General features: G+C 41.4%; 1 protein-coding gene across 14 annotated transcripts in view; it reads left to right on the forward strand.

The window, feature by feature from the left end:
- Window positions 1-25,590, forward strand: part of NRXN3 (neurexin 3) — a 914,575-nt gene that overhangs the window by 563,149 nt on the left and 325,836 nt on the right. The window lies entirely within an intron of this gene.

Genomic DNA, 25,590 nt, shown 5'->3' on the forward strand with positions numbered 1-25,590 from the left:
CGAGCCGAGCCTAGGGCTGAGAATGCACCGCTTCGAGAGCCAACTTCCCCGGCCGGTGTGGTCCAGCAGGACGGAGGGTGGGGGCCGGGACGGGCTCGGGTCGCTCCGTGTCAGACGGCAGCGTCGAACAGCTCGGGACGGCGGAAGGGCATCCGCTGCTGTCCCGCTGGGATCCTGCGACGGGGAATCAGCCTCCCTTGTAGCGGCTGACATGGTCATTGCAGCAGCGCATCTTCCCCGCCGGCCACCCTTATTTCCCGGTGGCCCAGCTGCGGGAGGGCCAGCCGGGAGCTTGGGGAATTGCCGCCGCCGCTCCTCCCCTGCCTGTGCGCTCGCAGCCTTCCTGAGTGAGGATAGAAAGGGGCGTACAAAGGAAAAGGCGAGGTCTCATTCCTGCTCTTTGCTTCCTGCTTGGTATCTGTTAGTGTCTTCCTGGGAAACCCTGGAGCAGGAAATAATAGGGAGTTGGTTTTCACTCTAGCAGCAAGAGAGAAGGGGAAGAGGGTGTCTGAGAGATGCCAAGAGAGAGAGAGAGAGGGCCAGCATCGTGCCCCTGAAATGCTGAGCAATGCTGGACCTACACAGCCTCTTAACCAGCTCTCTCAAGTCTCCCCACCCTGACAGGAGTTGGCCTAGGCCTGTCTGACATGGGGGCTTTTCCTCATCTCCACCTTCTCCTGTCTGCTGTCCTAGTCCCTTAGATTCTGTTTTCAGTCATACCAGCTGGGAGAAGCAGGCCAAGGCCTGGCCCTTTTCTTCCAGGGCTGCAGGTCACGGTCAGGTCTGGCCTTCCGTCATAGGCGTATTGACCTAGAGATTCACATTTGTGCAGGGCCAGAAGAACCAGTATCAGAAATGAGGCATAGGAACGCTTTGAAGGAGAGGGAAGGGAAGGAAGGAAGACCCCGGCACAGTTGGTGCCGCATGACATGGCTGCAGCAGAGACTGTAAGGATCTGGCAGGGCTGGCAGGGCTGTGTTGGGGTTACGAGGATATTGAAACCTGGAGCACTCCAGATAAGTGCTCAGACGACCAGCAGAGCAGTCTGAAGGGTTCAAATGGCACAGCAATGAATGGACCTCCAATGAAATCTCTAGGCACGCTGGCAGAGCTGTAGAAGAAGCTCGGTATTGCAGGTCTGAGCCGAGGCGCGTTGGAGAGGAAAGGGCTCAGGAACACAGCCAGGAGGCAGATGCTGCAGGTCACAGCTGAGCACCAGTGGAGCAGGGCTGTGCTAGCAGGAGGTGCTCTGGCAGAGCTGCTGGAGGGCATTGGGAGAGGGTGACAGGGAGCTCTGCAAGGTAGGTCGTCGATGCTCTGGCAGTGCAGGAGGGGGAGCCCAGGGCACTGCAGAATAGCACCGTGCTGCAGAGATGAGGGCTCAGGACTGAAGTGGCACTGGGTGCAGTAGGTTGAGTGGGAGGTGTTCAGCCATTTCTGCAGACACAAGTGGCACTATCCTTTTAGCCTATCAAGCTCCCACTTCTGCTCCAAAGTTCACATCCATCCTAAAATGCAAGAGAAACATTCAGGCCCAACATGGGAAGGGAATCAATGCCATGCCACACATCAAGACCATCTGTTAAGCACCACCCATGTGAAACTCAGTTATGGGTTATTAATCACTAGCAGCAGGAGCCCTGTTATTTGCAGCAATGCTTGAGGACCATGTGAGAGAGTCCCTGTTGTGCTAAAGCAAGAAATCTGAGGGATCAGCCAGTCACTGCCCCAAAAGGTTTTCAACACCCCAGCTTCTGTAGCTTAGTTCTGTGATGAAAGGGGATAGCAGTCTGGCTTGTAGGTCACTTGTGAGGAAAGGAGAGAAGGATGTCACAAAATGTGATGGTGTTTGGCTATGCTTTAAAGTCACGCATTAGTCTGTTTGAGAGTCTACGGTATGTTTCCTGGTCAAGAAATGATAGCTCTTTTCTCCTTGATGGCTTTTCCATCTGCCCTGAAAGTCAAGCAAAGCCTCATTTAAGAGTTAGGATCAAAAGCAGTTATCAACTTCAGTGAGAAACAGGTATTTTTTTTGTGTCCCTATTGCAGAAAGGAATCAAGGGAAATAGAGAACTCAGGGAGCTCAGGATAATGTATAAGTCAGTGTGAGGTGTTTTTTTTTTTTTTTTTTTGGTTTTTTTTTGGTGCAATTTTTTTTGTTTGTTTGTTTCCTCATCATGCCTTGTTGCAAAGCTGTAATAAAAATCTCCTTTTGCCCTGAAAATGGGGGTGAATGGGGTGAACAGAGAGAGAGATTGAGAGAGAGAGGAAGAAGAAACCACAGAGACAGCTGGTCTTGGAAGCATGCATGGTTTATTTTTGTGTGTTCCTTCACTGTTGCACAACAGAGGCCCTTGGAACCTGGATCTGTAACAGTGTTGAGGAGTCAGATTCCAAGGAGGCTGTGCACTCCATGTGTTTCCTGGGATTTTGATTATTTGTTTTTTCCATGGAGAAATAAAAAAATTATTCTGACTGCTGCCCTGCTTGGTGGCTACATTAATACTGGTTTTGGAAGGAATCAGATCAGAATTGTGGCCACCCTGCTGTGTTGTCTTCCAGCCCCACAGTGCTGACCACTGGGACTCAGTCTTGTATTTAAACATATTATCCTTTTTTCTCCTGCATACCAGTGGATTTCAATCTGTTTGAAGAAGCAAATTAATATCTAGCATAGAGGAAAAATAAATGTCTCATGGACAGTGAGCACTTGTTTGGAGCCTGTGTCGTAGTGCTCCTTTAAAATCTGTGGAGTACCTTCTTGTGGCTTACCTTGCGCAGGACCAGACCCAGATCTGGCAGTCGCTACTGTGCTGGTGTTACAGGAGTTAATTCTGAAATCACCGGGCTGGTGCTTCACGGTTGTTGGGCTGCAACCTGCAAATGCAAAACTTGGCACAGCACATCTTCTCAAGGAGAAAGTCTTTCTAACAGGTTTACCTCCTTGTCAGCAGAGGAGTGAGCCTGGCCAGGCAGGGGACTTCAGCAAGTTAGAACAATTTTTTCCATGTGAGGACCTTCCTAGACTAGCAGTATCTTTATCTCTGAATAATAGGAAGGGAAACCCTTGATTCCTTTTTGTTTCACTAGGGGCTTGTGAATCAGAGGGAGGAACCAAGTTGGGGCTGTGTTTATTGAAAGTTCACATGTGCTGAATCCTCCTGTCTCCCCTGGGCTATTTAGCACTGTGCTGGGTCAGCTGCTTTACCAGAGCCTGCAGCAGTGACTTCACAGCCCCTCTTTCCACATCCTCGTGTCCTCAGCTGATGAATAATGTGTGCCTCTGGTTGACAGATAAAATGAAGGGATTTTGTGTGTGTTTGGTCTCAGTGATGAATTAATTAATTTACTTTCTCTTTTTCTCCTCTGGCTGTTTGTTCTCTGGCTGCCCTTAATGGCTGTGGAGCAGGGGTGCTCAGAGGAGATGTGTGATGCTTTGATTGCCCCTGTCTGCAGGGACTGCTCTGCAGCTATGGGAGCAGTGGTGGGCAAGGGATAGTTTCTCTTCATTTTTACTTTGTGGGGCCTAGGCTAGCCTGGGCTGTTGCACTAGTCATAGGAAAAAGTGTAGGTCTGTTGTGAGGACTGTTAGTGAGCAATCGCCAGATCTTGTGGGTATAACTCTCAGGCCTGAATAAATTCCTAGACATTCTGTTATTTATATTAAGCATTTCCTTCTCTTAAATCTTTTGTAAAATTAGCAAATAAGAGTGAATGCTTGGACAAATCAAGAGACTGTTTGCATAAGATAGGCAGGTATTCTGCAAATCAGTGTCAAAGATTGCCACACACAGCTCTAGCAGTGTACCCTTTTTAAAATACGTATGTCCTTGCTGCTCCTCCAGTGTGACCTATTCCTCATCTCAAGATGCTGTGTTCTTGCAGTCCAGCCTTTTCTTTACGGTAGGAAACAGATTCCCCATCCTTGGCACTGCCCATTCCCCAGTACAAAGCAGGACCTTTCCCATTCCTCCTTCACCAGGAGATTACTTTGAGCAAAGATTGGTAGCTTTAACAAAATGGAAAAAAATGCTCTGTACAAAGCAGTCAGTGATCCAGCAAAATTAACTTCACTCAGCTGAAATTAAGGCTGCAATTAAGTTCTGCAAAGGTGAAAAGCTAGTAGTCTGTCTAGTTTCTGTGGCTTGCCTTTATTCTCATATCAACAATGAAGCCTAATTTTTTGGTAAAGATCAGTGCTGGTGTATGCCCGAATGTTTACATTCCCTTCCGCAGAGATGTTAACAATGATTAATTATTTTTAAAGGAAATCTCCTTAAATTATCTGAAGCTAGCTATCCAGAAATCAAAGCATCCAAATTGACTCACTTGGTGTTTTAAGTGATCATAGCTGGGCTTTTCCCTCCCTGTGCTGACTCTGTAGCTTTTACTGAGAAAGCACTGTTTTCAGTAGTTGAATATGGAAAAAAATCTGGCATGTACAAAGGCTGTTTCTTCAAAATTAGGTTGCTATTTGACTTATCTTTTGCCTGCTTTTCTATGAAACAATTTCTGATCAAGTGCTTTGACTTCTCATTCCGGGCACTGTGTTAACTGTTGTCAACTTGGAGTAGTTTGCATTGATCTCCAAAACTGATGTTAAACTCTGTTCACCAGGTACTTGTTCTTAGGAGATCACAATGATCTTATGAGATCTGGAACATGAGAAACTTACTGTTGAACCCTGTCAGTCTTATTTAATGTATGTCTCTGTGCTCTTTGAAACGTTGCTCAGACCTATACTGCTGAAGGTATAGTCTCTTAAGATGTGTAAAAAAGCCTCCTCTGAAAACAATGTTATGCTTGCTCAGTATCTCACAGCACATTTTGCAAAAGGGGGAACTAGTCCTAGTCAGAGTTAGATCATGGCTTTCTTCCTCCTTGTATTTCCTTTGCAATTTAGACTGGAGAAAGGTTTCTTTTCTTTATTGTTTCTGCTTTTGGATCATACAACCCTGGCTTTTCAAGCAACTGCCACATTCTGCTGCAGAGGTGACTACATTTCAAAGACAGATGAAGGATCCTGCTGTATGCTTTGTATAGATATTGATGTTTTAAACAATATATGGTTATGTGACATCAGCTATGTAGTCACAATACTGCAGAATGAGAATGTTACCTTTTATAATAATTCTGCATTTAAAAATATACAATTCTTTTCTTAAAAATTCTGGCTAGTTTTTCTTGTTTTCTTTTTCTTTCTCTGCCTTTGCAATGGCATGAAAATTTATGCTTGAACAGTATTATGACAGCCACTGGATTATTATATACTGTGCTGTTGGGAGCTCCAAATTCCTTACACATCTCACTAGAAAGAGGAAAATGCACCTAGGTCATGTAATGTGGCAATACTGACAAGAACATAATAGTCTCCAGCTGGTGGTGGGAAGTTCTGTGGTTTGTCATACAGAAGGTAACGGAATAAAGAGCTGGAGCTTCTAAGTGGGAGTATAAGTTTTGTCTGGGAAGTGCAAAGGATGACCATTCTTCTGTTTTTTTCTTTTCCATGTGCTGTGCTTTAACAAGACCAGCTCTCTGTGTAGTTGCCTAGGATGACAGTCCTGTGCTGAATTGAAAGATTATTACTCTAAATTAAGAAGATCAAATTATTGGAAGGGGCAGGGAGGTGAAGTTTGGATATTTTTCAAAAAAGTTTAATCTTTAACATCATGCTGCATGACAAGAACTGACTTTCTGAACATGTTTGGTGAACCCTTTGTTTCATTTCTCATCTGCTGCACTGCCCAGTGAGGGTTTTCATGGCTTCCTGTCATGGCTGGATCTTGCAGTTACAGAAGCCTGCTGCTCCTGCTCCAGGTGGTTTGCTTAATAACTCCAGCCAGTGGAGACTTTACAGGGGTAACGTCTGGAAATATTTCTGTCCAGCTGATTCTGCGCGTTTGCTGTCTCAGCTACCTATGTTTCAGTGCACAGAAGTCCTCCTCTTCTTATAAAGACTTCAACCATGAGCATGAGGACAAAGCAGCGGAGTATGGAAATTGTATGGAGTAGTGTTGGGAAGTCAAATACAGCGTGGTTAAGGGAGGGAACACATAAAATATACAATCGACCTGAAATTGTTGAAGAAATTCAAGTATTTCTGAGTAACAGAATTTTAAAAAAATAGAAAAAAGGAGAAAAAAAGAAGGACCTGATTAATTTTATTTGGGCATTACATTGACTGGACTACACATATAAAATGGGTTCTCCCAACATCTCTACTTGGCTTCTACTCTGGAAAGATTCGCACTGTCTGAATTAACATGTAGGAATTCCTGTGTTTATTGCATTAAAGCCTTTATCTTTTGTAACTGATCACCATAACTTCCTGAGTTATGGTGGTCATGTGGGACAGTTTCACTCCAAAGACTCTTGGAGCTTGCAAACATATAGGCATGTTTTCTTCCTTACAAGCACTGTTGGTCTTTTAGTATCTGGTGAAATGAAAGTGGAAACAGTAGGTTGAAACCTGACATTTTTCTCTTTCCTTTATTTGTTCTTGATTTACTTGTCTAATGGTAGCTCATCTCAGCTTTTCTCATATTCTGATTATGCTACTGGTCATGACGATGTTCTTGTGTGCTTTCACAGGCGAGTTTGTCATTCACTGATGTTCACTGAGTACAGTGTTTAGGAATGCTGGTGGCCTGGACAGGACCTAGAGTGATCCTCAGTTTACATGGCCTACATCTAGTCACGTGTTTGTGTAACCTCTCTGTAGCCTGACCTCTGCCCCCCCAGTGTCATCTTTTCTTTGTAGTTTAGTGGTGAATGCCAAAGCTATTCTAAGTTTTCCCAGACCTTGCTCCCCTGTCTACAGTCCAGCATATTTCTGTCAGTGTAAGTTTGGAAGATACTGATGGCTTTGAATGCCTTTTCACTTTTTATTATCTCACCATGGAGCCTGCTCTCTTTCCTGTCCCCTCATGCATTCAGAGGCAGTTCATTAGATGCAAGGAAAAGACAAAGAAATTAATTTTCCTTGAGAAATGTATTCAGCACCTTATAGAGGCTTGAAGAAGAGAAACAGAGCAGAGAATTCTTACTAACTTATTTTCAAACTTTTTTTTCTTTTTCATGGAGAATCTGGAGACAAAAAGCGTCTGTGTCCTACAAACATCCATTTACCTTGTAACTTATTTTTCTGACACTAGGCACTATGAACATGTCAGGACTGCAGTAGGCTGGAACAGAATATGGTGATGTGGGTGCCTGTCCTTCAGAATTGATGTGCATTTGCTTCATATAAAAAGAATATATCTTGTAACTAAATATCAACGTGGCAAATTCTGCTCAGATGGCAGGGTGGCAAATTCTGCCAGTGGTGTGTATCAAAGCTTATTTCAATTCAGGTAATTGTTATTTCAGACAGGTTAATTTCTACTTAACAAGCCATATACTTGGCTACTTTTCCTGGCCCGATCATTAGGAAATATACTCTGGCAAAATGAGCAGCCTCCCCTACTGGTCTAATTAATACTTGATAACTGTTTGAAAAACGGTCAAAACCTGAGCCTTTTGTGCATTCCTTGGTGAAAAATTTGTTCATTGATGTCATTGAAGCCATATTCCAGTTGTTAATGAGCAGTGCTGAAGAGGTTTTTCCTCAGCAACAGCATGGAACAGAGCTGAAGATAAGAACCCCTAAACATTTTCCCTAGCTCTGCTCCTGGCTTACCTCAGTATACTGGATATTGACTCATACATTGCCAGGTGATTCAGTTTCTCTATGCTGTAGTGCAAAAATATGGTGATTATTAAAAATCTTGTTAGATGCTGACATGACACATATGAAAGGAGATAAACTATGTTGTTACTTTTTTTTCCCCAATGTTCTGGAAAGATATCTTCAAACTTCAGCCAGCATATTTGGTCCTTGGAATTTAAAGAACATCAGAGTGGCATGGCTCCTGGTACTCCCTTTAGAAGAAGTCCTGAGAAAGATGGGTGCCCCTTTTAGGAAGCTAGTTCTGCAAAAAAAAAAACAAAACCAAAAAACCAAAAAAAAAAACCAAAAAAAACCCCAAAAAAACCAACAAAACTGATTCTCATCCTAAGAATAAATACATTGTCAGAAACATGGGAAATGCCTGGGCTGTGTAGTTAGATGCAGTGTTTTGTTTCAGTCCTTTCTTTGTGAGAGCAGTTCCTGCTGCTGCTGATGGTTTCATTTACTGCTTCAAGGACCATTGTGGACATGCATTTCTCTTTGCTGGTTTTAGAAATCTGAGGGGTTTTTTAGACCAGTGACCCAAAAGCTGATTGTATACCTCAGCCTCTACTTTCATTGTCCTTGTTGGCTCTCTTCTGCTTCTGTCACAAGTTAGATTTTGTCTGCAACTGTTCAATCAATTCATTTTACCAAAAATCGTGAACAAAATTATTGAGGTAATTTCAGCAATCAAGGGAAAGAAGAGAGGAGGGAGAAAAGAGGAGGAAGATGGAATTAAGCTGAAGTGTAAATTCATTCCCATTCTTTCTTTCTCTTTAATCAGAAGTAAAGGAGGGAAGCATTAGAAGAGCCATTAAAGACCCAAGTAGTTCTCAAGAAAAGAGACACGCAATTTGAAGCTAGAGAAAAAAATACACCAAATAAACAGTACAGGAAGGAGCAGTATCAGAGGTCAGCAAAGGGGCTGCCCTATTAGCTCTTCATCTGAGCTGGTCATCTAGTTCATCAAATGTTCTGAAGAAGGCTGTGGGATATGCATCTTGTCCAGTAGAGCACCGAGCTGCTGATGTTCAATGTACAGTGGTCTTTTAGCCACACACTTTTTTGATCTTGGATCTAGACTTTGGAGTATTCTATATGTTTTAGAAGTCGAGTTACTGTGATGATTGAATCACCATTTAGCTTTCTTTCTTTTTTTATTTTTATTTTTTTACTATGTGTTTTTGTAAGTCTTATTATCAGTATCTAGAGCAAGACATTAATAAATTTAATTTATTGCCTATCAGTCTAAAGACTCAAGGCACGTTTTTTTTTGTGGAGAGAGAAAGGGTGGCTTCTACTGCTGCTTGGCAAGAGGAGAGCTGTGCAGTGCTTTATTTGTGTTGCTAAGAAGGTCACTAGGACAGGCCCAGGTAAATGCAGGGCTGTATGGCAGTCAGCAATGGTGCCTCTGGGTGTGTGCTTGCCCTATCTGTGCTCCTCTGTTACACAACAAGAGACTAAGAGGAGCAGTTTGTTCAAATGCAGTGCTTGAATAGTGGGCACATTTGCCAGGGCACCCCTCCATGTGTACGCAGGGATATGTGCAGTATTTCTCCTTGGGAAAACTTCCTTCTCTTCAGAAGTACTGTCTGGTTTTTAGATTTCTGCTGGGCTTTGGGATGATGCTTAGTTCATGTCCATAAGGGATCTGAGTTCAGGTTCAGGAAAGGGCTAGGGGCTGTGTGTGGAGAGTATTTCTCTCTAAATACTATGCAGACAAAGCAGTCATATCTGCAGGAGCTCTTTCTTTTATCCCATTTCACTGCCTGAGCAACCATTCTACATCAACCTTTTTCTATAACCTATTTGGATTCCTGAATTCAAGGGCACCTACTAGAGAGCATGATTCAATCCCTGGCCTTTGTGTAGCTGGACTTCACCGTGTTTGCAGAGGTCCTAGTTAGTCAAGAAGCTTAAAATATGGCAACAAAGTCTCTGATATATTATAATATTGCAATGCCATCATTTTGTACTGCAGTGCTAATGATTTCTAATTATTTGTAAAATAAATTATTTATAAATAAAATAAGGATTAAAAATAATTGATTATTCTTACCTACATGGCCCTCAAACAGAAAAAAAATATGCAATGGGTGACTCTTGTAAAAGAGAAGATTTCTGTTATCTTTGCTGTTTTACTTCACCCTTGCTTTGCATGTCTTTGCATGGATCACAGAAAAATGGTGCAATCATTCCAAAAGAATTTGTGGGAAAATTTTAGGATCCTGTCATGCAAACCTAGGCTCTATAAGTTCATGGACAAGACTGTACTATTAGAAAATCATTTGGAGTCTTATAGTCTATAGTTTTGTAGGCTGCAGTCTTACAGTAGCAAAGATTCAGGAACTAAAAAAGATTTTTGGTTCAAATTACAGTTGAGTCATGGAGTCTCAGTAATCTCTGAGGACAAGGCTTGGAAAATGTGTGAGTGAATGTAGAAATTCACTGATAAAGAAATTCTGCTTCAGTGTTGAGGTAAGCAAGGGAATAAACTCTCCCAGAATGATGAGCTGCAGATAAACTCACAGTACAATCAATGATATGTCAGCACCAGTTTTGGGTAGATGTTGATACACAATTTGAAGAGACATATCCAACCTGAAGGAAGAAATTAATCACAGAAGATCATAAGAATTTCCGTATACACTGGTCTATCTGGTCTGGTATTCTGTCTCTTGACTGTGGCCACTGCCAGATGCTACAGATGGATGCAAATAACCTCTTTGATGTATTTAATTGTATATCCCAAGGGAGGGTTGTATTTTTTTTTCCTTGACCTCACAAATGGTGGTCACCTTATGCTGTAAAGAACTGAGAAGGGGACTCACTGTAGTTTTGTCATGGTTATAATATTTCATATGCTGTTCTGTATTAGTAAGTCTTTTTCGTTTGCTAACTTTTTTCCTTAGCTATTTTTAAATTGCCATCTCAAAGCATTTTATGCAGCTTCTTAGACCATCACAGCACTGATAGAGGGCAAGCAACCAGTTTTTGTATTTCTTATTCTGAGATGAGAAAATAGGACGTGGAGAGGCAAAGCAGTTTGCTGAGTCAGAAAATGTTGCCATATTTATACAGCCCAAGTTCTGCTGAAATCCCAGGTTTTACTGCTTTCTGTCACTTCAGTCCAGGCTATCAGGGTGCCTGATGGGAAGCACCTAACAGGCTTTGGGGGTTAATAGAATTTACGTTATCTGAATGTGGCTGTGCACAAAGTCAAAGCTGACAGTACAACCTGGCACTGGTGGCATCTGATTCAGTGCACTTTTCACATTGCTCTTGCATGGTGGCATGGTTGTGTTCCTGTCTAGGATTTCTTTGCTGAAATACATGCACAGGGAAGGGAAGCACATGTATAATTAGTTTGACACTACTGAGAAGCATTGACCATCATGATTAATCCATCCATGTAATTTTAGTCTAATATGTCTAAAATACTTTTTTCCCTTAAAAATTATGATTTGTGGGTAGGTTGTTGGTGCAGTGCTTGTTCATATCTTCCTGAAATATTTGGCTTGCTACGCAAGAATTACAGCATTGTACCTCTTTTTCTTCCTAATAGCAAGCAACCTACATCATGGATTTCTGAGGACTAGAAGTATGATGTGTGTGTGAGAGAGAGAGACTACACATAGTATTGCAGAAAAGCTGGTTTTTTTTGCATTTGTGTCTAGTAATAATAACCTCAGCCACGTTAAATGCTGCCAGAAATGTTTTCTCTTCTGCCTCCAAACTGTGACATTAAGCCTGTTGTGTCCAGTGTCAAACAGCGTTGCCATGTACTCGCAGTGTTTCAGTTACAGTCCATGGTGCATAGAAATAAGTCCTTTATATTCAGTGTTTTCATCTAAACTAATGTAAATCTCCCAGAGAGCAGCTTTCACTTGAGAGTATCCCACAGGGAAAGAAGCGGAGTAGTCTAAGCAAGGAGTATGGAAACAGAAGCTTGTGGGTATGGGTCATGGTTTAGCCCTGCCTTCTGCTGTCACTCTAGACAAAATCAGAGCTTGACCCTTGCATATTCTAAATTCCCAGGTAGTAATGGGGAGTTGAAATATTTCCTAGTCTTGGGAGACATAACAAGCCTGATCTTACTTTCACCATTACAAACCAGAAGACATTTAGCATTGAGAAGAGTCTGTTGTGCTAGTCCCGTGCTCTCAGCTGGCTGCAGGTCATGTCAGTCTGTGGCAGTCTGTACCTGCCTAGCTAAAGAAGTAGATCTGACCTGAGTATCCCAGTTTCTGCCTCAGCTGTACATGGTGCCAACTTCAGATGAAAATCTTTATTGATCTCTTGTATTTGTCTAGCAGTTGGCAGACTTGGCTACAGAAAAGGGATTCCAGGGAACTTATGACCTGGGCAAAAAGAACCTTCATTTGTTGTTGTAACATATGATGTGAGTAGAGTAGGGTACAGAGAATGGAAAGCTGTCCCATCTATTTTACTCAAGATTTTTAATTTTTTTCCGTATGGACAAAACCCCAAAAAGCTGAAAATGTTGAACTGGCTATTCCAAGGAATCCAGAGATCAGTCCAAGTAACTTCTTTAAACAGTTAATGCTTGAGAGAGATTGATCATATCTTTTTGTGAAACATCCAAGAACCTGATGCAAAATAATGGTAATACCACCCTTTTTCTTCACACACACACACACACACACACACACACACACACACACACATTGTATCCTTCTGCTTATGTCTTAGCACAATATGCAGGAATTTAAACAGAAAATCATTAAACTTCTACAAGAAAACTAATATCATTAAAAGATCTTCTCCCAAAACTCATTCCTTACAATGCCTGTACTCTCAGGCTACTTCTGCAACAATTTTGCCAAATTCATCCCCAGGAACAAAATTCATTTAATGAAACCAAGCACAGACTGCCTGGTTTCTGTAGTTGCCATAGTAAAACGTCACTCACAGTAAACAGTCCAGAGCCCTGGATTTAACACGTGTGGTCCAAAGTCATCCAGTGCTTGCAAAGGTCCTATTGGAACCAAAGCTGGGGAAAACAGAAACCTGCCAGATACAGTGGCAAACTCACCCAGACACTCAGTAAATAGAAACATCCAGTTAACAGGGGGAGAACATTTTGCACAAATAACCACTCTAACCTATTAGCCCTGATCCTCAAGGGAGTCCTTCAAAACAGTTTCAAAGAAAGATCTTAAAAACTAAAATTTGTTACTGCTAAAAGGGCTGAGGATAACAATAATAATTTATTGCATGTTGTAATTCTTCTTATGTCCTGCTGCCTGTGAACTCTTCATATCCTATAGGCAATAATTAGTTCTCCCTCTGTTCAACTGAGGGAGAGAGCCTATTACCATTTCTAGTGCCACTCCCCATGGATCTACAGGTAACAGTACTCTTGCCTCAAATTGACTAATTTATTAGATTACAGTATTAAATTTAGAGCTATTGGTATAAACCTAAATGTTGTTTTGAAAGCTGTTACTATATTTTTAGATCTGAATAGGGTTTATGTTCCTTATGTTTTCATTTTTTTCCTTCTATTCTGGTTGGTCTACTAAAGGCAAATCTTGCTCCTTTATAACTATAATCATCATGGGTATAAAAACATCTTTAAAATTTTTGAAGTATTTATTTATTAAGCTTTCCAAACAAAAAACCGTGTTTTCAATGGAACTTGAAACCTTATTGTTAAATGCCTAAACTTGTTTAAAACTGAATACAGAACAATTCCTAAAAATAGTTTACTTCTGATGAATTACCCTTCAGTGGAAAATTCTCAGCCAGTGCTAGTCATAAAATGATTTGTACACAAATGCAGACAAAAACCTCACATCTAGGCCATTAGAACCATTCTGAAAGCCTGGGTTACATGAGTATTAATCCATTTAGAAAGCTCCCAAAATAGTTGCTGTTTTGTACTTGATACATGGTGGCTTGAACAGCAGGGGGAATGAGTAAAATTTCTGGACTTTAGCTGTGGTGACTCGGGCTCTGGAAGTGAGTATTCTAAACCATGCTTTGCACAATTTTAGGCTTAAAACTGAATGCTTGTATTATGATTCTTTAGCTGGAATTTTAATTGAATAGGAATTCTTAAATTGAAATTGCTGCCAGTGAAATTCTGAGAAAAAGCATTCAAAGACATGGAGCTATGTCATGCATCAGTTATAAGGTCATGGTATTATTTTAACTGCCACTGTGTAATAATCCAGTGCTGTAGGTTTTTCCAAACCCAGCGGTAGCTGTGGGCTTGTTCAAGTGTCATTGATTCTCTTACAAAAAGACTTCACAGTGAACTTCTGGACTATTTCTGCACTAAGAAATTTTGGTCTGTAACCTGCTGGTGGAGCAAGCCTGGACTGTGCCTCTATCCCACCATCATGGCTAGGTACTGTATTTTTGGGGCGTTTAAAGCTGAATAAATTTGAAGCCCAAACAAGTAATTGTTTAGGCAATATGTTGTTTAGGATAAACAATCTGGTACATTAATGCAATGCATTACAATAGCTTGTTCAGACACCTATAATGCAGTCACATTTGCATAAATGAATACTCCTTGCATGTCTCTACTCATTATCGATTTGCCTGCCTAAACTAGATGTTTTCAAATTTGTTTCTCAGTGGCAGTTATCAAACAGAATATATAATTTTGATGAGCTCACAGGTGTGTGGGACAACATTCAGTCTTCGTTTTGCAAGATTTCTATTGCTTTCTTACCAAACTGTTTCTGGCTAACATCACCTTTTTCTGCATCTTGCATGTTCTGGTTTTACAACCCTAGCCAATACTGCACTTTCCTCTTATGTGTCAGAATTGTGATAGTGACACAGCTTTGCAAGGAACTTTCAAATGGATAGTAGCTTTTGATCATGTAAAAATTGGGTACTATTGTAAGGACACATTATAAGGAAAACCTTATGTGTGTTTGCAACTACGTACTACTTTTAGAGTCCTTGATTTTAACCTTAATTTACCTGCCCTAAAGTAATGTATGTGTGTATAACCACACACTGCAAAGCATAATGCTTTGCAGTTGTGGTTATCAGACTAGGTATTTGGTGATATTTTTAAAGGGCATATTCCTTAACACCATGTTCTTATCCAGTTCCTCACTTAATCTATATTGAGCTGCCTAGATGTTATTCATATTCCCCTACCACCAGCAAGTCAAGGTCTTGGGGAAACAGACTTGATGCATTCTGTTTATCCATGATAGTTCATCATCTAAGATAAGCCAGGGTTGTCTGCAAACTGCAATCTCATCAGGCAGGCTCAGATAACATCTCACTTGACTTTTTTTGCTTATTTCATTAGCACAACTGTCCTGGAGATTTGGGACGCTCAGCTTTACCATGTTGGTGAGAGCAAATGATTAACTGGGGATTGAGACTTAGCCATCATTGGCTCCATTTAATGTGACAACCCTTTTAGTTGTTACACGGAACTCAGTGAGGCTGTGCTCCCAGAGAGTATTTAAACAAGAGGGAGATCTGTGTGCCATTACTTTTTAAAAAGTTCAATTTATGTCTCAGAAAAGGGTTTTCTCCCTTTCCATTTTTGTTGTTAATTTCACATGCAGCTATTCAGTAGCACTAACATTTTAGAGGCAAAAAGGCAAGTAGGATCCCTAATTCCTATTCATTGATCTTTCTTCCAACAGCCTAAATAGCTGTGGAGAACCAGTCACTGGTGTGTGCATGTGGTCAGGACCACTTAGCATTCTGTGTGTCTTACTGCAAAGCATGCCCCAGTAAAACAGTTTATTCAGAGTGTCCTTAACCTGTGTAGTTCATACTTGTTACATGAAATTGTGGGCAAGTGAGTAGCTAGCCCCCTAGACACTCTGCTTGGTACATTTATAGGTCAGATGGTAGACTGTGGAAAATTCAGTCTGTGTTGTGTTGAAAGGAAATAAATGCCACCCTCACTTCAGTGCTTGTATTTCTTACATTTCAGTGTGGAGAAGAGAGGAGAGAGAGAGAGAGTGCAGCAAGGATTGAGTTAACTGTGTGACTTACTTAAAAAGCTGGGCTGGATAATGTTTTTCAACTTACCCTTTCAATATAGAGGTTTTACTGCTTTTTCTGTTCACAGGGTTCAACATAGTTTTGGGATTTATATTCTAAGGGGGTTTACTACAGTTATAACCATTTTGGTAACAGTTCCAATAACATTTTTGATAATAGAATTAGCATTTAAAATGTTGTAAAAATGAAAAATGTTGAAAAGTAAAATACTGTAGTTTTTAAAACACCACTTTTCAGTTTAAGAAATCTCTAGTTTTAAAACATTAAAGCAACTGTATTATCTAAGAAAATCAGCACTAGAACACTGCCAAAGGAAGCAGAGACTGGAGATGAGGAGGGATAGGATAGTCCTTCATATATAATGGTGATGAACTTCCCTTGCACAGGAAAATTGCTTGTCCTAGAGAAGCATATCCCTGCATGACAGTCAGTAGCATTTACAGGTGTGACAGGAACAAGAAGGCATTGAGTTGATTGAGTTGAATCACCTTGGTTTATTCCTGACATGTAATATGGAAGTATTTTAGTCCTTTGCCCAGCATGCCTGGTATTAAACTTTCCCAATCCAGCAGAAATCCCTAGCAGAAAGGCTGTTGACCACAGCCAACTTTGTTTTTTAGAAATAATCACATCTATGTCAGAGGTTTTCAGGGGACACCAAAACTGGATTATTTTTGTTGCCACATGACACAGCTGAGAATTCTCAAAGGTTCTCCAGTCTGTCAGTGCTGGAGAGAGGTATGAGGGAAGCCCTGAGTCTAATGAAGCTAATTTGGAAAGCTTCTGCAGTGGGGGGCGCTACATAGGTCCTGCCTATCATGTATAACTTGTGCTGGGATCCAAAAATTACACTGCTGTTATTCATTCCCCATTCCAGACTGCAAATCCCAGCCTTTCAGAGTATGTAAATCATGTTTTTAATGGCTCTTTCAGTTAAGAGAGAGAAAGAGAGCTATACAAAAAGTATATGGTACCTTCACACGTATATCCAGCACTGTCTGCTTCTGGGCTATGTTTAAATACCATAAGACTTTTCTCATCATCTAACAGCCTCTCAGCTGTGGTTTCCTCTAAATCAAATTTTTGGGCATTTCTGTTTGAGCAATCCTCTGGATTAAAATAATTTGTGAAGGAAAGTTCTAATGTTTCCCCAGGTTAAATAATGTGTTCATGAACTAGTACAGTGTGCACAAAAAGAAGCAGAAATGCATACTGCATACTGGCAAATTATGCTTTAAGTTCAGATACAGCAGGAGAGTACTTGGTTCTCATTCTAGATCTTTTCTGCTGTCTTTAACTGCAATCTCCCAGGTTTGCATTGATAACAGTAATAGCAGAATGTGGACCAATTACATTGTAAATTAAAAAAAGCCAGATAGATAATTGACTTTTGGAAGCCTGCCTAGGCTATTATTTTTATTTCTTCTTCTTGCACAGGGAACTTTGTGCCTCACACTGAAGTGTGGCAGCAGAGCAAGGTGTATTCTGGGGCAGAAGGTGGGTGGATGGGTGGAGGAGGTTGATCAGCAGGGGCAGATGGGTCCCACAGTGCCTCTCTGACTCAGCCAGGCTTATTTTAGCAAGTGTGTGTGTGTATGTGCTCATTAGGGAACTTATACATTCATTAGGCTGAAAAGGTGAACAGATGAGGTGAAAGCCCCTTTCCTTTTTCCTTCATGTTGATGCTGGTGTTAATATTTAAGGTACACAGGATAACTTCTCAGTAGGTATCAATATATTGACTCATTCTACTCAGTGACTGTAGCAGAGTTATGCCAGCTTACACCCAGTGGGGATCTGACCACCACCCCCCCCCCACCCCCCCGCTCTGCTTTTTATCTGCTTCAGGTGTCTTAAAAAAAGAGAAAGAGAGAAAGTAACAGATTGCATATGATGTAATTTCTTCCCTGGTTTATCCGGTGGGTCAGTCTTTCCTTGTCAGAATCCAGAAGAGAAGCTGTGACTTGGAAAAATAATGCATTCAGTATATTGTGCTGCACCAAAACTCTGAGCAGTTTGTCCCTTGACCCAAATATTAATATGAAATCCTATTTTAAAACTCAAAAGAGGACAGGATCAAAGGACAGTTATCATGTTCCTTGCAGACCCCATGTTGCATTTATGGAAGAACTCACAAAGGAGCAGGAGATCTGGAGCTGGTAAACATAAATTTTAACTATACAAAATCTGTCAACATCTATTTATAACTGGGTGGTGTTTCCTTATCCCTCTGGTGGAGGACCAGGAAGTTGGTTCAGCATGGTTTTGAGGAGATTGTGCCTCATAGTGGCTATTGACAAGGGAGCACGTTTCTTGAGTAAGAAACGTGCTGTATCAAGGCTTATGTCCAGAAATGAAGGTGACACCTAGGAGGTACAGATGCACATATTCCCAAAATGTACTAGAGCAGATTGTAGTTAGTAGTGTTGTTGTGGCTGCAGTGGTGTTAGTGTGTAAATGAAGCAAGGTTAGTAAACCACTAATAAAATTGGTCTGTAACAGTCTTTTGACATGAAAAATATTTTGTGTCTGATATTTTGCCTGTTTATTCCAGCTACATCATTTGTTCTACTAAACTACATCAGTTTCCTCTTACAGCAAGGTTTGCTGTCCTTTCACCACAGGGTATGACACTGGCTACTGCCACAGACACATACTGCACCACGTGGACCTGCATTTCATCTGCAATGGCACTTCCAGCATTTTAGCACTGAGATCACTCTTCTTGGGGCAGGTTGTTACTTGTGGAGATATTTTTGGTATAAGACATGCAACTGGGAGTCCTCATCATTCATTGTCACTGATGTTGTCTAGTACTAATCCTCATTTCTGGCTACGTCCCAATTATGTTATTTTTACTCTGACTCCTTACATTCTTCCTTCAGGCTTACTTGGATATTGACTTTTTCCTCATGTCTTGACCTCAGTGTTTCATCATGCCTTTGTTAGCTGCTCATCAGCTTTCATGATACACATCAGAGGCAGTCACACCTCAGGGCAGGGCAGGGCAGGGAGAGCAGAATTAGACCACCAATGAATGCTTTTGCTGCTTCTACTCACTAATATGGTTTGAACTCAGGGCTGGTAGCGAAGCAAGGTGGTGTAACTGAATAAGCAAAGTCTATTTCTAAAGATAGTGCCCTATTCACCCTGCCATTCAAGGAACAGAGCAAGATTGCTCTGAGGTTGGGAATTAGTGAGTGAATTCTCTTTTAGTCCTCCAGGTAGCTGATAAAACTGGCACACATGACAGAAAGCTTTTAGGGAGGTGTCAAGTGTGGGAACGCAGTCTGCTGGATAATACTCTGTACTTGGGCTTTGGGATTAGAAGATACCACTGCCAAAATTTTAATGCAGTAGCTAAAACTCTGAGGTTTAAAAGATTAATACCATTTATTTGCTTCATTTGCTCCCGCCCCCAAATCTGCACCCCAAGAAAGCAAAATTTTTCTAATCAGCATGTAGCTCCTGCTGTGATAGCTGGCTTTATTAAGAGGGATTGGGACATGTTTTTATAAAAGATTTAACTCTTTATTTCAAGTGCCTCTCAATTATTTTCTGCTAGCACACCAAGGGTAGCAGTGATTTTTTCTGCTAAGCTAATGTGATGTTTTCTTTAGGGCTACAGAGTACAACATGGTACAAGAAACCAAGAATTCTTGTAAGGTTGCAGGGCTTGTAAGGAGCAGCAGAAGAGGGAAGGAAGGGACTGCCCTGAGGCAGCTCAGAGCCATGGAGCAGAGAGCATAGGATGTCAGGGAGCTCCTGTCTATATAGTCACCCCTGGAATCTGCTTAAATTCTTCTGGAGACCAGTTTAACCCTGTATGATCAGTATTTTCCACGTTTTAAGTGTGATAAAAAGGGCTGTTTTGCAGAATTTAATATATGTCTAATTGTTGCTGGCATGTGTCTAATTTATTTTCCATACCAGATGAAAAATGTTTCTCCTGTATGGTATTTGAAAAAGTCATGTATGTAACTGCGAAGGGATTTTCATTTGTTTGCTGCACATTCAGCTGGCAGTCTTTTAGTGTGGTGTCATGGCATGAAGATTTGTGAAATTCAAGTCAAGCAGTGAAGTTTATTTGGTACTTCAAAATCACATGTAGTTGCTAGAATTTTTTCCCAGAAGTGAGTGACTCGCATTTTCTGATGTGATGCGTGGCAGGTTAAAATTCTAATTCCTATTTCCAGTTACAGAGCAGAAATACAGGAGCATACAAGGAGTTACAATACTGTGGCTGTAAGCAAGTGCAAATGAGATAAATTATTTCTTGCAATTTCACAGCTGTTTACATGTCTAGAGCCAGCTAAAAGTATCCTACCGAAATAGGACAATATCATTGAAAATTGAGTTTTATAAGGAAACTAAATATTATGAGATTACTGAGGCCTAGAGAAAAGAAGCCTCTCATCAGGTGCACAAAACAATTCTGTTGCAGAACAAGTAGAATCCAGGAGCTGCAATGTATCCCAAGTTTACTAAACCAAGCCATATATAGGTGGTCACAGTGGTAGCATTCTCCTGTTACATTTCCAACCATTTTTTGATTTATTCCTTTAATCTCAAATTGAGTAACCTACCAGAGCACCTGGGAAATGGTAACCAACTTTAATATCTTGATGATACATTTCCTAGATAACTACATTGATCAGTACTCTGGAAGTACCTTAGCTAGGCATTTATTGTATTGTATCTCATTTCTGTGACACCAAGAGCTTCACTAACATGATCTAGCCAGCAACAGAAAAGTAGGTGCCATGTCATTGCAATGATTAAGCTCCATGTACAGAGAAGTTGAGAGGTACCATTCTGTGGCCTCTACATTGTGAGTCTAAAGCCAGAAATGTGGGGGACAAGTGGACAGTATGCTGCTTCTTCATTCGCCAAGTGCTTGTAAACTCTTTGAGGGGATGGTACATTTTCTGCACTGGGGGAAGTCTTCTGTCATGGCAATACATTGACATGGACATCACACCACTTAGTTTTCAGTGATTTTAGGTGTGGAGTTTTCCTAGAGATGCTGTACCAGAGCATTAACTGAATCCTTTTCTAAGTAGCTTTCTCTGGGATGTTTGGCATCAGCTGCCTTTCTTCATCCAGTCTAGTCTTGCTTTCTCAAATTCTTCCCCAGCTCCACGCCTTGTTTTCCTACTGCAGCTTCTGCATTCCTGCAGATGGCTGTACCCCACAGTTAGGGCTTTATCTAGACATTCATATTTAGCTGTGTGTAGGAACTGCAAGTTACTTTTTATTTATTTACTTTGAAATATTCCCTTAGCTCCCATCTGTTTAAAATGCTACCTCTACTTGTTCTCCCTGATGAAAGCTTGAAAGAAGGAAGGGGAGAATAAGCTTCTCTCCCTAGCAAGCAGCTTATATTTAGCTGAGAAAAATTTCACAGATCTTTGGGCTACCTGTGGAGATGGACAGATTAGGCTCCTGAATTTCAGAGCTCCTGCTTCTCACAGTCATCAGTTCTGGATCAGGCCCATGGAGCATCTCCTTCCCCCACTGTAACAACCACCCCAGTCCATTGGAAACATTTCATTCGGAGACAGGGAGGGTTGGAGGGAGAATAAGAGTGAAAGTCCTATTCCTCCCTTTCTGCCTTTTCTCATTGCTTTCACATAAAAACTAAAATGCAGGCCCTGGAGCACCTTGAAGGATTAAATGCTGATCAAAGGCAGGTTTAACCATATCCCCAGGACAAGCTGCTTAGACACCAAGCAGCACAAGCTGTGGGTTAGCACAGCAACCAGAAAAGCAGAAAAAATTAACAATTATCATTTTGACATGAACAGAGCAGAGTTTTTGAAAAGGAGGCACTGGGAGGGTTCAGGGGAGCAGAGTTTGGGGGATATGGATAGAAATGAAGTCCACATTTATCTTATACATATAGCCAGAAGACATGCTCTGCTTCTGATCTTGGCTGATTTCTGGCATCTGCTGCCAGACACTGTCTTTTCCTCCTCGGGTTTGGGCTTTCCAGCATAATAGCATTAGTAGCATTAGATAGGAGTTTGTGTTATTAGTTACAACCTAAGGGAGAAGGAAATCTTTGGGGAATAAATTAACAGACCCCTCAGCTATCCTGATTGGCACTCAACCCTTAAGTTCCTGCCCACTCTGTTCTAGCCCAGCTTTTTATAGGCTTGCAATATGCAGAGTATTTTATTCATCTGTTTATTTTGCAATGATTTCCCCAAGCAAATGCTGCACTTACGATTTCTGGCTTGGACATAATCAGAGCACAAAATTCTGCTTTGGGTTTTCTTAGCATTGGCAAAATCTGAGGAAAAAATATGCACTGACTGTTGAAGGTGATAAGTTCGGGAGATGCCGTAAAGGATTTTCTACCTTTGAGGTAGTGAAGGCTACTTCACTGTTGGTGAAAGGACTGTGAAAAATCAGGAAGCAATTTATCAGCATTGAGTTCTCAGAGTCTTCAATAATGTGAGACTAAAGGGCCAGCAACACAAGGCAGAGATGTTAAAAGAAGTACCATTTTGTGCTGTGAACAAGACCTACAGCTTTATACCATCTATTGCCATAGGGCAGCAGAACCCAGCTCACACATTCACTCAAAATAGTAACAAGTTCCTATTATAAGATACTGGATTGTGTGCAGGCATCTTGAAGCAGGAGGAGGGATGCAATAACTCCCACCTCTCTCTCGAAAGAGGCAAACCTTTTGGGGGCTTTAAAAATGATGGCAGGCTAGTGCTGTTGTAAGAGGAGAGCAGGCATTGGCAGAGAGAAGGCATATATAGTGTCTCTACATGGTCCTTCCTAGTCTAATGCAGAACTAAAGTTGAGAGGGTCTGAAATGCTGTTTACAGTCTTAGTTCACTCCCTGCCCTTATAGTGGAACATGCATCAGAGGCATATTCAGGCTCTAACGGAGGGATATTCAAATCACATAGCTCAAGTCATTATCTAACGCCTGTAGAGGTCAGGCAGGAGTCTCTCCCTGTGGTGCCTCGCTTGCTGGATGAGCCAAGTGTGCTGCAAGCTCTTTTTACTCCCTTAGAACAGTTTAAAGGTAGAAAGCAAAATCTGATACAAATTCATCTAATTTCATATGAAAACCCAATATTCTTCTGAAAATTAAGTAGTCTCAGAAGAGAACCCCTCTTGTACACTAATGTGGAACAAGCAAAGGTCTCTAGCTGTTTGTTGAGCTATCAAAGTAAGCATCATGAGCAACAGAAGCCTTTCATGCAGGTATATCTTTATTTGTACTAAATAATGAAAGGAATTCCTTATGAGTGAATAAACCTGCCAAAAGGATTCAATTTGCTCGCTAAAACTTTGCTGTGAGGCTGCATTGCTGCCTAGGTTAGAAGCCATCGTTTGCTACAACATTAGCAATCCTTTACAAAGAGAACAGAAATACAATTGCCATGTTTTCTCACTTGAAGAACAGGCGCACACTTCTTTATTGGACCCCTGGGATAGTTTTATTTGAATGAAGAGTTTGGCTTAGGAACCTCCAAGTTTCAGTGTGATTGGAGTGAAGAGTGAGTTACTGGTCCATCAAATGCTTGGAAAACAAAAGGGCTGAGCTCAGGGACTAAAAGGTCAGTCAGTTTTAGTTCCTGATGCTTATTCTACCTCTGAATTATTTGATGTATATCCAGAGCTTTCACTCTGTACAGCTATTGATAATCATCTAAACCTTGAATTTTGGGAGGAAAGAAAGAGGCTGAGCTGTGCATGCCTTGAGGAAACATAGTGAAATTATAGCCTTGTAGAACTGGCGTTAGTAACATGTACAAGTATATTTAAAGTATACAGCTGTTAAGATGTATTAGGATGACTAGTAGAGAGGAAAAGAGAGGTCAGAGGAGCTTGTCAGAGGAAGGGGAGCATTTGTCTGGTAGTATTGGATGTACTCTGGAGGTTTTATGGCTTTTAAGATGGTTTTGTTCCATTTGGGAAGCAGTCAGCCTTCTCTGAACGCATCTTCTGTAAGCTAAGCAAAGTTTTCCTATGGCCTCTGTAGATGGTTTTAGCCTCTGTGAGTTTTGTTCTTATGCTAAGATGTGCCTCAAGAATTTTGATGTTTATTCTCAACACTCATGCACTAATTAGGAAAGCACAATTATCTCTGTTTACAAGCAGGAAAGCAAGAATGTCAGGCTGTAGCTAAATTTACTCTGCATGTATACTGTATTGCACCATGAATTATTGGTCTTCCAGTCATCTGAATCTTTTACCAGGACAAGATCATGTGGCACCTCTGCACCCTCTCATTTTTCCAGGTTTTCCATTCATGAAAACTAGGGTGTTAAGTGGGAGGGTTAAGTGGGATATATATGGAATTCTTGCCCTATTTTGAATTTGGGACAGACTTAGGGTACAGACATGGACTGGGCAGTGTAGGAGCTCCCCAAGGCCTTGTTCATGCTCCTTCCTCTTGGGCTGGGACAGGGGGGAAAGACTTTCCTGACTGCCTAGTGTGAGTGGTGCAGGAGAAGCAGCAGTTGGAGGTGACTGACAGCACAAGGAGCAGGCATTTGGGAAAGACAGGAGAGCACCACAGAGCTGCTGCTGTCAGGACACACTAACACCAAGGACACAGGAATAGGCAGGGAGAAGGAGAAAGAAGCAAGAATAAAAATTCCTAATCAGTTGAGAGAAACAAGATGGGTTTGAGGCTGTGATGAGGGCTTTGTGGAGGTACAGAGACATTTAGGAGACAATCCTCATTAAAAATGCAAAGTGGCTGTCATTTTAGTACTTCTCTCCTTGCTTAGCTGGGGTGTTTTTCTTCCTTTGCTGGTGTGGCTCTGGGGCCTGGGGGATCAGGATTCTCAGCAGGGAGAATTGCATACACCTATGCATGTGCTTATGTCAAATAGCACCAAGTGTTGTCAGACTTCACCTTGTTGATCCTTTTTCTAATGCCTGACATGAGACTTTTGAGCTGGATTGCTGCAGGAAGAAAATGAAAGGCTTGCACTGGGAGCTGATCTGTGGCAGAGGCATCCAGCCACTAGGAGCTTGCACACCAGGAGGCCTCAGGACAGAAGAGGCCTCTGTCTTCTTATAGACAGAAGTGGTTTAGCTGGCTCCTTGCTTGTGTGTTGGATTTCCAGTAGGAGATGGACCTTGAAGGGCTTACTGTGTCTATGTCTTTACACCCAAAGCAATTGTGTGATCTGAAAGGACACTGAATGTCCTTACAGCATTTCAGAAGTGTGTCGATATTTGATAGTTTTGTTTTTTTTTATCCCATGTGACATTTGATCCACTACTTTATACCATGTGTAGTTACTACCTTGCACCTCAGGAGGGCTGCAATCAGTTGTACTGTGTGCATACCCTGATGGAAGTACTTTGGATTGAAAGTTCTTGGCTACAGAGAATGTATTGCATCCTTCATAGCTTTCTAATGTGTTTTACAACATGACGCTTTGTAACACCAAGACAATTTCTTGGCCATTTTTACTGGATTTGAGGGAAATCTCACAAAATGCCCTTGAGGTTTTCATGCAGCAGGTGTGCTCCTGCTGGGCTTTGCAACATGTCACTGGAAAAGAAATTACATTAGGATAAGTTTATTTCAGCATTTGTTTTTTAAATTAATTTGGGCATTTGTTTGGGTTTACTGTGAATTGGGATTTCCCATCCAGAGCTCTGATATGAAAGACTCTGGCAAATATTGATGCAGCATCTCCAGATCAGTGGGACTATGATAGAATGAGGCAGTGTACTGGCTGGTTTCAATCTTTCTTATACCTGAGGGTGAACTTGAGAGCAATTTGTGTTTGTTTTCTTCCTCTGATGCTCTACTTGCTTTGTAGCCTGTGGTATACAGGCTGATTCAGATAATCCATAATCAGGCCAAACAT

Source organism: Pyrgilauda ruficollis, unplaced genomic scaffold, assembly GCF_017590135.1.
Source record: "Pyrgilauda ruficollis isolate IOZ18807 unplaced genomic scaffold, ASM1759013v1 scaffold28, whole genome shotgun sequence".
NCBI lineage: Eukaryota > Metazoa > Chordata > Aves > Passeriformes > Passeridae > Pyrgilauda > Pyrgilauda ruficollis.